We start from the raw sequence: 13,462 nt of genomic DNA on the forward strand, positions 1-13,462 counted from the left end.
ACGGTGGCTCATGCCTGTAATCCCAGCACTTTGGCAGGCCGAGGTGGGCGGATCACGAGGTCAGGAGATTGAGACCATCCTGGCTAATAAGGTGAAAACCCACCTCTACTAAAAATACAAAAAATTAGCCAGGCATGGTGGCAGGCGCCTGTAGTCCCAGCTACACAGGAAGCTGAAGCAGGAGAATGGCATGAACCTGGGAGGCAGAGGTTGCAGTGAGCCAAGATCACACCACTGCACTCCAGCCTGGGCGACAGAGCGAGACTCTGTCTCAAGAAAAAAAAAAAAAAAAATGGACTGGTGCAGTGGCTCATGCCTGTAATCCCAGCACTTTGGGAGGCTGAGGCAGGTGGATCACAAGGGCAGGAGTTCAAGAACAGCCTGGCCAGTATGGTGAAACCCCGTCTCTACTAAAAAATACAAAAATTAGCTGGGCGTGGTGGCGTACACCTGTAGTCGCAGCTACTCGGGAGGCTGAGGAAGAAGAATCACTTGAACCCAGGAGGCAGAGGTTGCAGTGAGCCAAGATCGTGCCACTGCACTCCAGCCTGGGTGACAGAGCAAGACTCTGTGTCAAAATAACAACAACAGCAAAAGTTATACATGAATTTTTGACTGCACGAGGTTCAGTGCTCCACGTTGTCCAAGTGTCAATTGTACTGGGTCCAAAGGTAAGTCCTGATGGCTTTGAAGCAGAAGAAAAACAGATCAGGAGAAAATCACGGTCATAGTCAACATCTTTTGAGCACTTTCTAAGTGCTGATACTGTTCTAGTGCATAATGCTTATTATCTCAGTCAATCCTCAGAGCAGCCGAGCAAGATAAGTGAGGAGGAAACAGGCCTAGAAACTTACCAAGACCTCTAAACGTGGGTGGCAGAATGCAGATCCAAGCTCAAAACATCACCCTTGCTATTCACAGTGTGGCCCACGGACCAGCAGCTGTGTCTTGTGGGAGCTTTTTAGAAATGCAGAATCTCTGCCTGACCCCAGATCTTCTGGATCAAGCCTGCACTTTAACAGGATCCCCTAGTGATCCCAGTGCACACTAAAGTTTGAACAGCACAGACGGCGATTCGCCAGATCGGCTGCACATTGGAACCACTTGAGGGATTTCAAAAATCCTTAGTGCCCAGGCCATACACCCCTAGATCAATTACATCTGCATTTCTGGGCTGTGACCCAGGCATCAGGATTTTTCAAAATTACGCCTCTGTTGACACAGGGAGAGCAAGTTAACTCTTGCAGGGAGAACTGGGCTTGCAGGAGCCAGCCAGCTGCCAGCAGCTCTGCAGCTTTAAGAACTGGGGCGGGCTGGCTGCGAGGAGAGCACGCTGCTGCATGGGCCATGTGAGCTCAGGCTGTGGGAGCGGATGGAGCTGCCATAGTCAGCGCTTAGGGCTGGCCCCAGCTTGTAGACCCGAGTCCTGCAGAACAACCCCCCATGGCGCGGGCGAGCAGAAGAAAGGGGGCCTTTATGCCCTTTTGAGGGAAGCACACATTCTGCAAGGCCGTGGAAACAAAGAGAAGAACTGTTTGTAGCCCTCGTCCAGACGCCCCAAACAAACAGTAAGTCAGAAGGGAACAGAGCACAGCACAGTCCCTCCTTCTGCCCCAGGCGACATCCACCTTGCCCCACCCCACCTAAGAAGCCCAAGGGTATTCTGGGAGCCCACCGCAGGACAATGGCAGGGCAAAACCAGTGAGCAAGGCAGAAAATCCCCTGAAATTCTCCACTGAGGCCCAACTGTTCCTCTCCTTGAAAAGTCAAGGCTTGGCTCAAGCCAGATAGCACCAGAGGATGGACAGAACACATCAGGTATTGGCAGTGTTTCTCCTCTGTTCTCTCTCCTGCAAGGTCCTTTCAGTCCTTGTCACTGCCCTTGAGAACTCCCAGGTCACGTGAAGGCAAAGAAAGTAAAACTGAAACTGCCTTTGAGCCACAGGCTTGCTGGGGATGAGGTGACAAAGTTAATCGAGGTGGCAGTTGGGGAAGGGGTTCCGGGCTGCTGCAGGCACACCGGCCAGAGCTTCGTGGATACCTGCAGGGCCCAAAAGTCCCTCCCTGTTTTGAGGAGTGAATGATGGCTGTGAGGTAGCAGCCAGGCCGGTCACCCCCGTGTTGACTGGAGGCAGAATTCTGTAAATCCTCTCCTAGTCTTTCTCCAGACCACTGGTTAGCTCATCTCAGCCTCCTCTGGGAGCATCAACACCAACATGGCACAGGGGAATGCAGTGGTGTGCTTTGGGCCTGTGTACCCACCCAAGGCTAAAGGCAGAGCCAGGTGACTTTGTGGGGGTCTCTTCTGTAGGATTATCTGTACTTCCCCTCTGTCTTTTACTACGGGAGATCGAGAGCTGGCTATAACCCACCTTCCTTCATGAGACCACACTAAATTGCAAAAATTATCCCAGTGCTGGAGGAGGGCAGCAGGTTGAGATTACGTTGGCAGGAAGAATGTTGGCATTGATTGGCACGCAGGGGAGGAGAGCTGCTTTATGCTTTAAAGGTAACCGAGTATGAGCTAAAAAGAAGGAAAGGAGAGGCCGGGAGTAGGAAGAAGAAGGAAAGCTGGCTTCACTGGAGGGGTGGAGTGAAGTTGAGGAAGCAGGAAGGGGAAGGAGGCGATGGGTGGGAAGGGCAGGGCAGGGTGGAGTTAACTGAAAGAAGGCTAAACTGTGGCTTGTACATAATTATGAGGAAGCATCTTTTTTTTTCCCCCCTTCATTTTGAGACGGAGTCTCTATGTCGCCCAGGCTGGTATGCAGTGGTGTGATCTCAGCTCACTGCAACCTCTATCTCCTGGTTTCAAGCTATTCTTCTGCCTCTGCCTCCCAAGTAGCAGGGACTACAGGCACATGCCACCAGGTCTGGCTAATTTTTGTAGTTTTAGTAGAGACAGGGTTTTGCCATGTTAGCCAGGCTGATCTCAAGCCATCCACCCAGCCTGGCCTCCCAAAGTGCTGGGATTACAGGCAGGAGCCACCACACCTGGCTAGGAAGCATCTTAAAAGAGTCAGATGTCACTTCCAGATGAGGGCTAGATCCCAGGAGGCCAACTGGTGGCCCCTGACGTGTTTTATTTGTAAGCATGAGGACTCTTGGAAATTTGGGAAATTGTACGCGTGTGAAAGAACGGGTTCACGTTTCCGCAGGGCAGCTGGCGCTGGAGCTGCTGGTTTGCCAAAGTCCCTACCTCTCCTGCACTCTGAGCTCTGCATTCCTTGACCCACCCCAAAACTTCTGTACCTGCCCAGTTCCTGTGGGCAATGCAGATTGCTGCTACTCCTGGTTTGATAATAATGATTCTTGTCGAAGTGCATAGGTATATGCTCTTTCAATGAATTTCAATTAATACCTCCCTTTTTCAGTGGAGCATGACAGATGCACAAAACCAACCCTCTCCTTGACAGATTTCTCAGCCTTTGCAGGCGATCTGCCAAGTTGCTAGAGGGTATTTGCATTAAAAAAAAAAAAAAGTTTATTTTCTTATTTTGGGTTTAAGGATTTTCCAACCTGCCTTAAGGCAATATTTCATTTACGCCACATGTTACAGCTTTCAAAGCATTTCTTAAACGGACTTGAATTTGTTTTATCCTTCCAGAAGCTCTATGAAGTCTGTAGTTTGGATCTCCTCATGCTGTCTTGGAGGAAACAGAATTGTAGAGAAACTAAATGACGGCCCTTGGTCCTTCAGTAATGTTGAGGTTCACATTCAGGCACAGCTCTCTGGAAGACCAAGCTGTGTCTTTTTGACTGTGTGGAATTGTAAAAAGTTATGCTTTAAAAAGCATAGTGACTGAAAGTATGATCTCAATCCAGAATACTTGTGTTACCAGAAAGGGGCCCCAAACCAGACCCCGAGAGAGTTCTTGAACCTTGTGCAAGAAGAAACTGGGGGCAAGTTCATAGTAAAGTGGAAGTGAAAGCAAGTTTATTAAGAAATGAATAGGACAGGTGCAGTGGCTCATGTCTGTAATCCCAGCATTTTGGGAGGCCAAGGCAGGCAGATCACAAGGTTAGGAGATGAAGACCATCCTGGCCAACATAGTGAAACACTGTCTCTACTAAAAATACAAAAATTAGCTGGGTGTGGTGGCGCGCACCTGTAATCCCAGCTACTTGGGAGGCTGAGGCAGGAGAATCACTTGAACCTGGGAGGCGGAAGTTGCAGTGAGCCGAAATCGCCCCACTGCACTCCAGCCTGGTGACAGAGACTCCATCTCAAAAAAAAAAAAAAAAAAAAAAAAAATGGCTCCTCCATAGGTAGAACAGTGGCATGGGTTGCTTGACTGAATATACTTATAGTTATTTATTGATTATATGCTAAACAAGGGATGGATTATTCATGAGTGTTCCAGGAAAGGGGTGGGCAATTCCTGGAACTGAGGGTTTCTCCCCTTTTTATACAATATAGGGTAATTTCCAGACATCGCCATGGCATTTGTAAACTGTCCTGGTGTTGGTGGGAGTGTCTTTTGCCTGCTAATGCATTGTGGTTAGTGTATAATAAGCAGTGAGGACGACCAGAGGTCACTTTCATTGCTATCTTAGTTTTGGCTGGTTTCTTTACTGCAAAGTGTTTTATCAGCAGGGTCTTTGTGACCTGTATCTTGTGCCTACCTCCTATCTCATCCTGTGACTAGGAATGCCTAAGTTCCTGGGAATGCAGCCCAGTAAGTCTCAGCCTTATTTTACCCATCCCCTATTCAAGATGGAGTGGCTCTGGTTTGAAAGCCTCTGACACTTGGGCTTGACTGCTGGTTTGGCCACTCAGTACCTGTGAATCTTTAGGCAAAGTACTGAATCTTCCGGCGCTTCCTTTTCTGTAAAATAGGGATAACAGCCCTCATCTAGGGAGTGTTGTATGGATTAAATGACATAGTACATGAAAAGTATTCAGAACAGTGCCTGGCACAGAGTAAGCTTTTGTTGACACAAAAAAAGTGGGGGGGCAAACTCTGTGAAATATTTGAAGAGACTTATTCTGAGCCAAACATGAGGACCCAGGAGGTCCTGAGAACATGTGCCTACGATGGTTGGGATACAGCTTGGTTTTATGCAGTTTAGGAAGACACAGACATCCATCAATACATGTGAGGTACACATTGGTTTGGTTGATTCAGTCCAGAATTGAGGTATTCAGGTCATAGGTAGATTCAAAGATTTCCTGATTAGCAATAAGTTAAAAGAGTTAAGCTTTGCCTAAAGTTGAAGTTAGCAGGAAGAAACAGTTGGATTTAAGATAAAAAGGGTTGTGGAAGCCAAGGGCCAAGGTTCTTGTTGTGTAGATGAAGCTTCCAGGTAGCAGGCTTCAGAGAGAATGGATGGTAAATCTCCCTTTTTTTTTTTTTTTTTTTTTTTTGGAGATGGAGTCTCACTCTGTCACCCAGGCTGGAGTACGGTGGGATGATCTTGGCTCACTGCACCCTCCGCCTCCTGGGATTCAAGGGATTCACCTCCTTCAGCCTCCCAAGTAGCTGGGATTACAGCCACCACCCCTCCACCCACGCCTGGCTAATTTTTTGTATTTTTAGATTTTTAGTAGAGACGGGGGTTCACCATGTTGGCCACACTGGTCTCAAACTCCTGACCTCAAGAGATCCACTTGCCTCAGCCTCCTGAAGTACTGGGATTACAGGTAATCCTCTCTTATCAGACCTTAAAAAGTGCCAGACTCTTCATTACTCTCTTCAGGGTGGGAGGACCTGGAAGGGGAAAGAGCTAGTTATGTTAACAGATTCTTTACAGATGCAGAAAGCAGTTTCAAAATATGGTGAAGAAACATATTTGGGGGTAAGATATTTTTATTTCCTTCTTTTTCTGTCATTTGATAGAGTCAGGTTGGAATTTGGTATCTTATGGCTACAAAGAGTCTCTTTTGTCAGACTTAAGATCTCTGTTTTAATGTTAATGGTGGTCAGTTGTATCTAAACTCCCCAGTGGAGGGGGTATAATGAGGCATGTTCAGCCATTCCCCTCCCATCATGGCCTGGACTAGTTTTTCAGGTTTCTTTGGAATGCCCTTGGCCGAAAGGGGGTTCATTCAATTGGTTGAAGGGCTTAGAATTTTACTTTTGGTTTATACTTTCAAGAAATATTCCTATCAGTGGGGCCAGGTACGGTGGCTCATGCCTGTAATCCCAGCACTTTGTGAGGCCAAGGCAGGAGGATTGCTTAAGCTCAGGAGTTCGAAACCAGCCTGGGCAACATAGTGAGACCCTAAAAAGTTAAAAAATATATTTTTCAATTATATTACTACTACTAAAATTATTATTATCTGTGCCTTTGGGAGACACTCTGTATTATTTAGGGTACAGGCTAAATTGTAAAAAAGATCCCAAAATACATTTGCTCAAAAAGGATAGAAAATTTTTCCTCTTTCACATAATAGCTAAGAGGTAGATGGTCAGTCCAGGACAGGCAAACAACTCTGTTCCACAGGGTCATTCAGGAACCCAGGTTCCTCCATCTTGTTGCTCCCTTTTCTGCATAGTCAAAACTGACTCAACATCACCTTCACCTTCTGTTCCTGCCTGTAGTGGGAAGAGGGAAGGAATCAGAGGGCAAACAGCTCCCTTCTAAATGATATAACTCAGAGTTGTACATATCCTTTCACTCATATTCCCTGACACACTCTGTTCCTCTGATCAAACTTCCCAGGCTTTTCTACCTTGATCTGACCTTTGGTACTACTGTGCTCCCATACCTGAAGACTCTTTCTCACTGCAGTGCTACTCTTTCTAGGTTCCCATCCTACTTTGCTGGACATTTTTTTCCATGTATTTCACAGAGACCTCCTGTTCCACTCACTCCCTAAATATCCCCTGGGTCTTCGTGTTCCACTCACGGCCCTTCTTGCCTTCTGCCCTCTCCCTTGGTGTGATGGCTTAATGTTGAGTGTCAACTGGATTGGATTGAAGGATGTAAAGTCTTGTTCCTGTGAGGATGTTGCCAAAAGGAGGTTAACATTTCAGTCAGTGAGCTGGGAGAGGCAGACTTGCCCTCAATCTGGGTGGGTACCATCTAATCAGCTGCCGGCTCATCTAGGATAAAAGCAGGCAGAGGAACATGGAAGGACTAGACTGGCTGAGTCTTTTGGTCTTCATCTTTCTCTTGTGCTGGATGCTTCCTGCCCTCAAACATCCGACTCCAAGTTCTTCAGCTTTGGACTCTTGGACTTACACCAGTGGTTTGCCAGGGGCTCTCGCCTGAGACTGAAGGCTGCACTGTTGGCTTCCCTACTTTTGAGGTTTTGGGACTTGGACTGGCTTCCCTGCTCCTCGGCTTGCAGATGGCCTATTGTGAGACTTCATCTTGTGATGGTGTGAGTCAGTACTCCTTAATAAACTCCCCTTCATGTATTAGTCCTGTCCCATCTAGAGAACCCTGACTAATACACTTGAGTGTCCTCAGCCACGTGGAAGCTGATGGCTTGCAGCTCTCCCTCCTCCAGGCAGGTGTCCCTCCTGACTTCTGGTGCTGAATGTCCACCCTGTCATGGACTTCTGCCTGGGGCTGTCTCACAGGCTCCTCCTACTTAGCATTCTAAAACCAAATTCTTCATCAGTCTCTTCTTGTATTTATTTTCATGAATGTCACAGTTAGCTGGTTGTCCATCCCGGGAAAAAGAAATCTGATAATAATAATTATTATTATTTGTTGAGATGGAGTTTCACTCTTGTCACCCAGGCTGGAGTGCAATGGCGCCATCTCAGCTCACTGCAGCCTGCAACCTCCACCTCCTGGGTCCAAGCCATTCTCCTGCCTCAGCCTCCTGAGTAGCAGGGATTACAGGCACCCACCACCACGCCTGGCTAATTTTTATATTTTTAGTAGAGACAGCATTTCACCATGTTGACCAGGCTGGTCTTGAACTCTCTCCTTAGGTGATCCACCTGCCTCGGCCTCCCAAAGTGCTGGGATTACAGGCATGAGTCACCCTGCCCGGCCCTGATAATTATTTGTGATTCCTTTCTTTTGTTGCATGTTTTGCATACATTCAATCCGGTATCAGGTTCTGGCTAGTCTCCTTCCAGTTCCTCAAATTAGCCCTTCCTCTCATTCTCTCACTTTGGGGAACGCCTTGATTGCTTCTCAAACAGCTACGACAAAGTGTCCCTGAGGGATGTTCTCACATTCATCTTCCACCGAGTGCTGCCTGCTCAGGGGATCCTCCCACCCTTAGTGCTCCTGGGGCTCTTAGATGAAGCTCCTACTGCTTCAGTTTATTCACATGCTCCTTCCCAAGCATCTCTTTGTCTATCTTCCCAGCCCCTCTGCCTCTTTACCCCAGGTGTGCCAACCACTCACACTTTCACCTACAGAGACTTCTTCAACCTTTCTCCTAGTGCTGATTTCCAGTTGTTTGTCAAAGCTCATGCAATGCCTCCCAGACCATAGCTGCCTGAGGCTGTCAACACAGTTTTCCTTGCCTCTTCCTCATTAGCAGCTCCAGTGCTTAAGTACATTGCTGGATACACAGAAGGTGCTCTCCGAATGGCAAAAGAATGAACTATATGGCTCTTTCCATGTCCTACTCCACCATCCAATCGTGCCACCTGCTCTGTACCCAAGCTTCCGAGAAGACCCTCCTCTCCTGTGGGGATGTCTGTAACTGTTTCTTCAAGAAATAATATTTTTGGCTGGGTGCAGTGGCTCACGCCTGTAATCTCAGCATGTTGGGAGGCCAAGGTGGGTGGATCACCTGAGATCAGGAGTTCGAGACCAGCCTGGCCAACATGACGAAACCCCATCTCTACTAAAAATACAAAATTTAGCCAGACATGGTGGCGATCGCACCACTGCCCTCCAGCCTGGGTGACAGAGTGAGACTCCATCTCAAAGATAATAATAGTAATTTCAAGAACAAACTCAACTAATGTCTTCGGTGAAGCTTTCTCCTGCTTCCCCAGCCAGATTTTCATTATTTATTTATTTGTCAAGTATTTTTTAAATGCCTGTAGTGTGCCAGGCACTGTTCAGTATACCGGGGATAGAGCAGGGGGAAGAAAATGACAAAAACCCCTACCCTTAAGAGGTTCGCAATATAGCATGGGGAATTAGAAATAAGCATCTGCCTCTTCTCTGGTCTTTAAGCACCTCACAGGCACGGGCCATGTCTGCTCATCTGTGTATTCCCATCATCTAACAGAGTGCTCAACACATTTGCTTGATGAATGCGTTTTGAGCACTGGGAGATGATCACAGAAGAGCTAAGAAGTGATAACAGTTGTATTTAGTGGAGAACAGTATTCACACCTTGTTGTCTAGATTGCCTTGAAATCAGGCTCTGTATTATATATATATATATATATATATATATATATATATATATATATATATATATATTTTTTTTTTTTTTTTTTTTTTATTTCTTAGAAAAACTGTTAACCTATTTAGAGTAATTTTATTAAGGAGTCTTTTTTTTTTCTTCTTTTTTTTTTTGAGACAGGGTCTCACCCTGTTCTCCAGACTGGAGTGCAGTGGTTCAACAACCACAGCTCCCTGCAGCCTTGACCTCCTGGGCTCCCACCTCAGCCTCCTGCGTAGCTGGGAACACACGTACGTGCCACCCTGCCCAGCTAATTTTTTATTTTTTGTAGAGATGGGGTTCCACTGTGTTACACAGGCTGGTCTCAAACTTCTGGGCTCAGGCAATCCTCCTGCCTTGGCCTCCCAAATTGTTGGGATTACAGGCATGAGCCATTGAACCTTTAAAAGAAAAAAAGAAAGATTTTTTTCTTTTAAATTAAAAAGTATGACATTGCGACTGGGTGTGGTGCTCACGCCTGTAATCCCAGCACTTTGGGAGGCCGAGGCGGGCGGATCGCAAGTTCAGGAGATCGAGACCATCCTGTCAATGGTGAAACCCCATCTCTACTAAAAATACAAGAAATTAGTCGGGTGCGGTGGCGGGCGCCTGTAGTCCCAGCTACTCAGGAGGCTGAGCCGGGAGAATGCCGTGAACCCGGGAGACGGAGCTTATAGTGAGCCGAGATTGCACCACTGCACTCCAGCCTGGGCGACAGAAAGAGACTCCGTCTCAAAAAAAAAAAAAAGGTATGACATTGCATAACACTGTGAGTGTATTTAATGTTACTGAATTGTACACTTTAAAATGATTAAGATGGTCAATGTTATGTGTATTTTAACTATAATAAAAGAAAAAAAGTTCTTTTTTTCTTTTTTTTTTTTCTTTTTTTGTTTGAGATGGAGTCTCACGCTGTCGCCCAGGCTGGAGTGCAGTGGCTCGATCCTGGCTTACTGCAACCTCTGCCTCCCGGGTTCAAGCGATTCTCCTGCCTCAGCCTCCCGAGTAGGAGTAGCAAGGACTATAGGCACCTGCTACCACGTCCAGCTAATTTTTTTTTTTTTTTTTTGAGATGGAGTCTCACTGTGTCGCCCAGGCTGGAGTGCAGTGGCCAGATCTCAGCTCACTGTAAGCTCCGCCTCCCGGGTTCACGCCATTCTCCTGCCTCAGCCTCCCAAGTAGCTGGGACTACAGGCACCCGCCACCATGTCCAGCTAGTTTTTTGTATTTTTTTAGTAGAGACGGGGTTTCACCGTGTTAGCCAGGATGGTCTCGATCTCCTGACCTCGTGATCTGCCCGCCTCGGCCTCCCAAAGTGCTGGGATTACAGGCTTGAGCCACTGCGCCCGGCGAATTTTTTTATTTTTAATAGAGACAAAGTTTCACTATATTGGCCAGGCTGGTCTCGAACTCCTGACCTTGTGATCCGCCCGCCTCGGCCTCCCAAAATGCTGAGATTACAGGCGTGAGTCACCACACTTGGTTAGTTCTTTCTTTTCTTTTTTTTTTTTTTTTTTTTTTTTGAGACGGAGTCTTGCTCTGTCGCCCAGGTTGGAGTGCAGTGGCCGGATCTCAGCTCACTGCAAGCTCCGCCTCCCGGGTTCACGCCATTCTCCTGCCTCAGCCTCCCAAGTAGCTGGGACTACAGGCGCCGCCACCTCGCCCGGCTAGTTTTTGTATTTTTTAGTAGAGACGGGGTTTCACCGTGTTCACCAGGATGGTCTCGAACTCCTGACCTCGTGATCCGCCCGTCTCGGCCTCCCAAAGTGCTGGGATTACAGGCTTGAGCCACCGCGCCCGGCCTAGTTCTTTCTTTTCTTAAGGCTGCATTTCATTCAACAAGGAGGCACTCTCTATGTACCCAGCACTACTCTGGGTTTGTGGGCTGTAAAGACAGATAAGACACAGTCCCTGTCTTTGGAGGACTTGGGCTTAGCAGGAGACAGGCACCTGAACCACAGAGACAATCAAGAGTTGCTCCCTGTGCTCGGGGAGAACTCTGTTCAGCTCACACCACCTTAGTTACTAGTGACGGCCACCAGACTTGAAGCATCATGAGTACCTGGATCATCACAGAGGAATCAGTCCGTTTTTACAGGGCTAGCTTGGGTGTTTCTAAAAATATCAAGTAACAAACACACAACAGAACATTTGTAAGAGCAGGATTCCAAGGTATCAGTTTGACAGTAAACGGAGGGGCCCAGCCAAGCATATTCCCATGCTGCAAAGCCACTTGATATTAGCGCACATCTTGAAGCAATAAACACTGCCCTGGCAGACCCTGGCAAATGGACTTGTGAATATTTAGAAATGGGGCAACCTTGTTTGGGAAAACTGTCATATTGACGGTAGTTTGGGAGAAATGAGGTAGAGACAGTTTAAAAAAAAAAAAGAATGAGGCCAGGCGTGGTGGCTCACGCCTGTAATCCCAGCACTTTGGGAGGCCTAGGCGGGTGGATCACGAGGTCAGGAGATCAAGACCATCCTGGCTAACATGGTGAAACCCCATCTCTACTAAGAAATACAAAAACTTAGCCGAGCGTGGTGGCGGTCGCCTGTAGTCCTAGCTACTCGAGAGGCTGAGGCAGGAGAATGGCGTGAACCTGGGAGGCGGAGCTTGCAGTGAGCCGAGATCGCGCCACTGAACTCCAACCTGAGCGGCAGAGCAAGACTCCGTCTTAAAAAAAAAAGAAAGGAATGAAAGAATGAACTGTATGCTTTCAGAAACGTTAAACTCTCTCACTCACGGAGCCTAATGCATCAAGTTTAGGTCCATTGTAACAGTACTTCAGGTTGTTTCAGATTATTTTTTTCAAGACAGGGTCTCACTTTGTCCCTCAGGCTGGAGTGCAGTGACACAGTCATGGCTCACTGCAGCCTTAACCCTTTGGGTTTAGATGATCCTCTGACCTCAGCCTCCTGGGTAGCTGGGACTACAGGTGTGCACCACTACAGCCAGCTGATTTTTTGTAGAGACAGGGTTTCGCCATGTTGCTAGGCTAGTCTTGAACTTCTGGGCTTAAACTGTTTGCCTGCCTTGGCCTGCCAAAGTGCTGGGATTACATGCATGAGCCACTGCACCCAGCCTCTTTTTTCAGTTTTTTAAAGGAGCATCATTTGGCTTTAATAGTCAGACTTTTTTCTTTTCTTTCTTTTTTTTTTTTTTTTTTTTTTTTTTGAGATGGAGTCTCTGTCACCCAGGCTGGCGTGCAGTGGCACAATCTCGGCTCACTGTAACCTCTGCCTCCCGGGTTCAAGCAATTTTCCTACCTCAGCCTCTTGAGTAGCTGGGACTATAGGCACACGCCATCATGCCCGGCTAATTTTTGTATTTTTAGTAGAGACGGGTTTCATCATGTTGGCCAGGATGGTCTAGGTCTCCTGACCTCGTGATCCACCCACCTCGGCCTCCCAAAGTGCTGGGATTACAGGCGTGAGCCACCGCGCCCGGCCAGTGGTCAGACTTTTAAAAGCAGCAAACCCAGCCAACTGGAAGTGAAGCAGCTACTCCTCACTCATTTGCTGTCAAGGAGCTGAGCAAATGGAAGCACCAACCACCCTCGTCCTGAGGCCTCCTCTTCTCTCTGGGGTTTCCACATTGACTGCATTAGTGCATTTGGTTTGTGGGGTTGACAGTTCAGCAGGACTTCAGGCTGGAGGTAGGAAATGGGTCCGCTGTGGGCATAGCTGCTTGTTAATTCATGGCAGATTAGGCTTTCTGTGAATGGCATGGCTTTTTTCAACCACGAGTTCTCTGAGGCCTGAAGAAAGTGCTGGTGGAAGGCCATGTTGCCCGGGCCAAGGAAAGTGTCCTGTTACACAGGGTTGGTTGTGACTCACTCTGATTCTGTGGTTAATCAGAAGCAAATCAGCCTGTTTTATGGAAGCCTTGGTTGTTTGTTCTGATGAGATTTTTACCTGCTGTACTTGAGACATATGTAAAAAGTAAAGTAGAGGTTCCTCTTCAAAGACTTTGCTTCCCATCTAATTAGGAATAAATAGTAACTTCTCTTAGAAGCAAAATTTATTCAAAGACCTTTGCTAACATTCTTAAATATCTGCTACCCGTAATAAAGAAATCAATGTACTTTAATGTTCTTAGCTCCCACAATTTAGCCTAAATATTTGCCCTAGCATGCTTATACTGGT

At 47.2% G+C, this 13,462-nt stretch overlaps 1 protein-coding gene across 4 annotated transcripts in view; it reads left to right on the forward strand.

Moving 5' to 3' along the window:
* The first annotated feature begins 1,298 nt into the window (after positions 1-1,298).
* The window catches only part of DGLUCY (D-glutamate cyclase), a 100,111-nt gene continuing 87,947 nt past the window's right edge, over positions 1,299-13,462 (forward strand). For 3 of the 4 annotated variants that reach the window (XR_004057215.1, XM_010356385.2, XM_010356386.2), the window contains exon 1: positions 1,299-1,568. The gene's annotated coding sequence lies outside the window, so the exon portion shown is untranslated. Of the gene's footprint in view, positions 1,819-13,462 lie in introns of all 4 variants that reach the window. The other variant, XM_030929952.1, reaches the window with a different exon arrangement.

This window comes from Rhinopithecus roxellana, chromosome 5, assembly GCF_007565055.1.
Source record: "Rhinopithecus roxellana isolate Shanxi Qingling chromosome 5, ASM756505v1, whole genome shotgun sequence".
In the NCBI taxonomy this organism is placed as follows: domain Eukaryota; kingdom Metazoa; phylum Chordata; class Mammalia; order Primates; family Cercopithecidae; genus Rhinopithecus; species Rhinopithecus roxellana.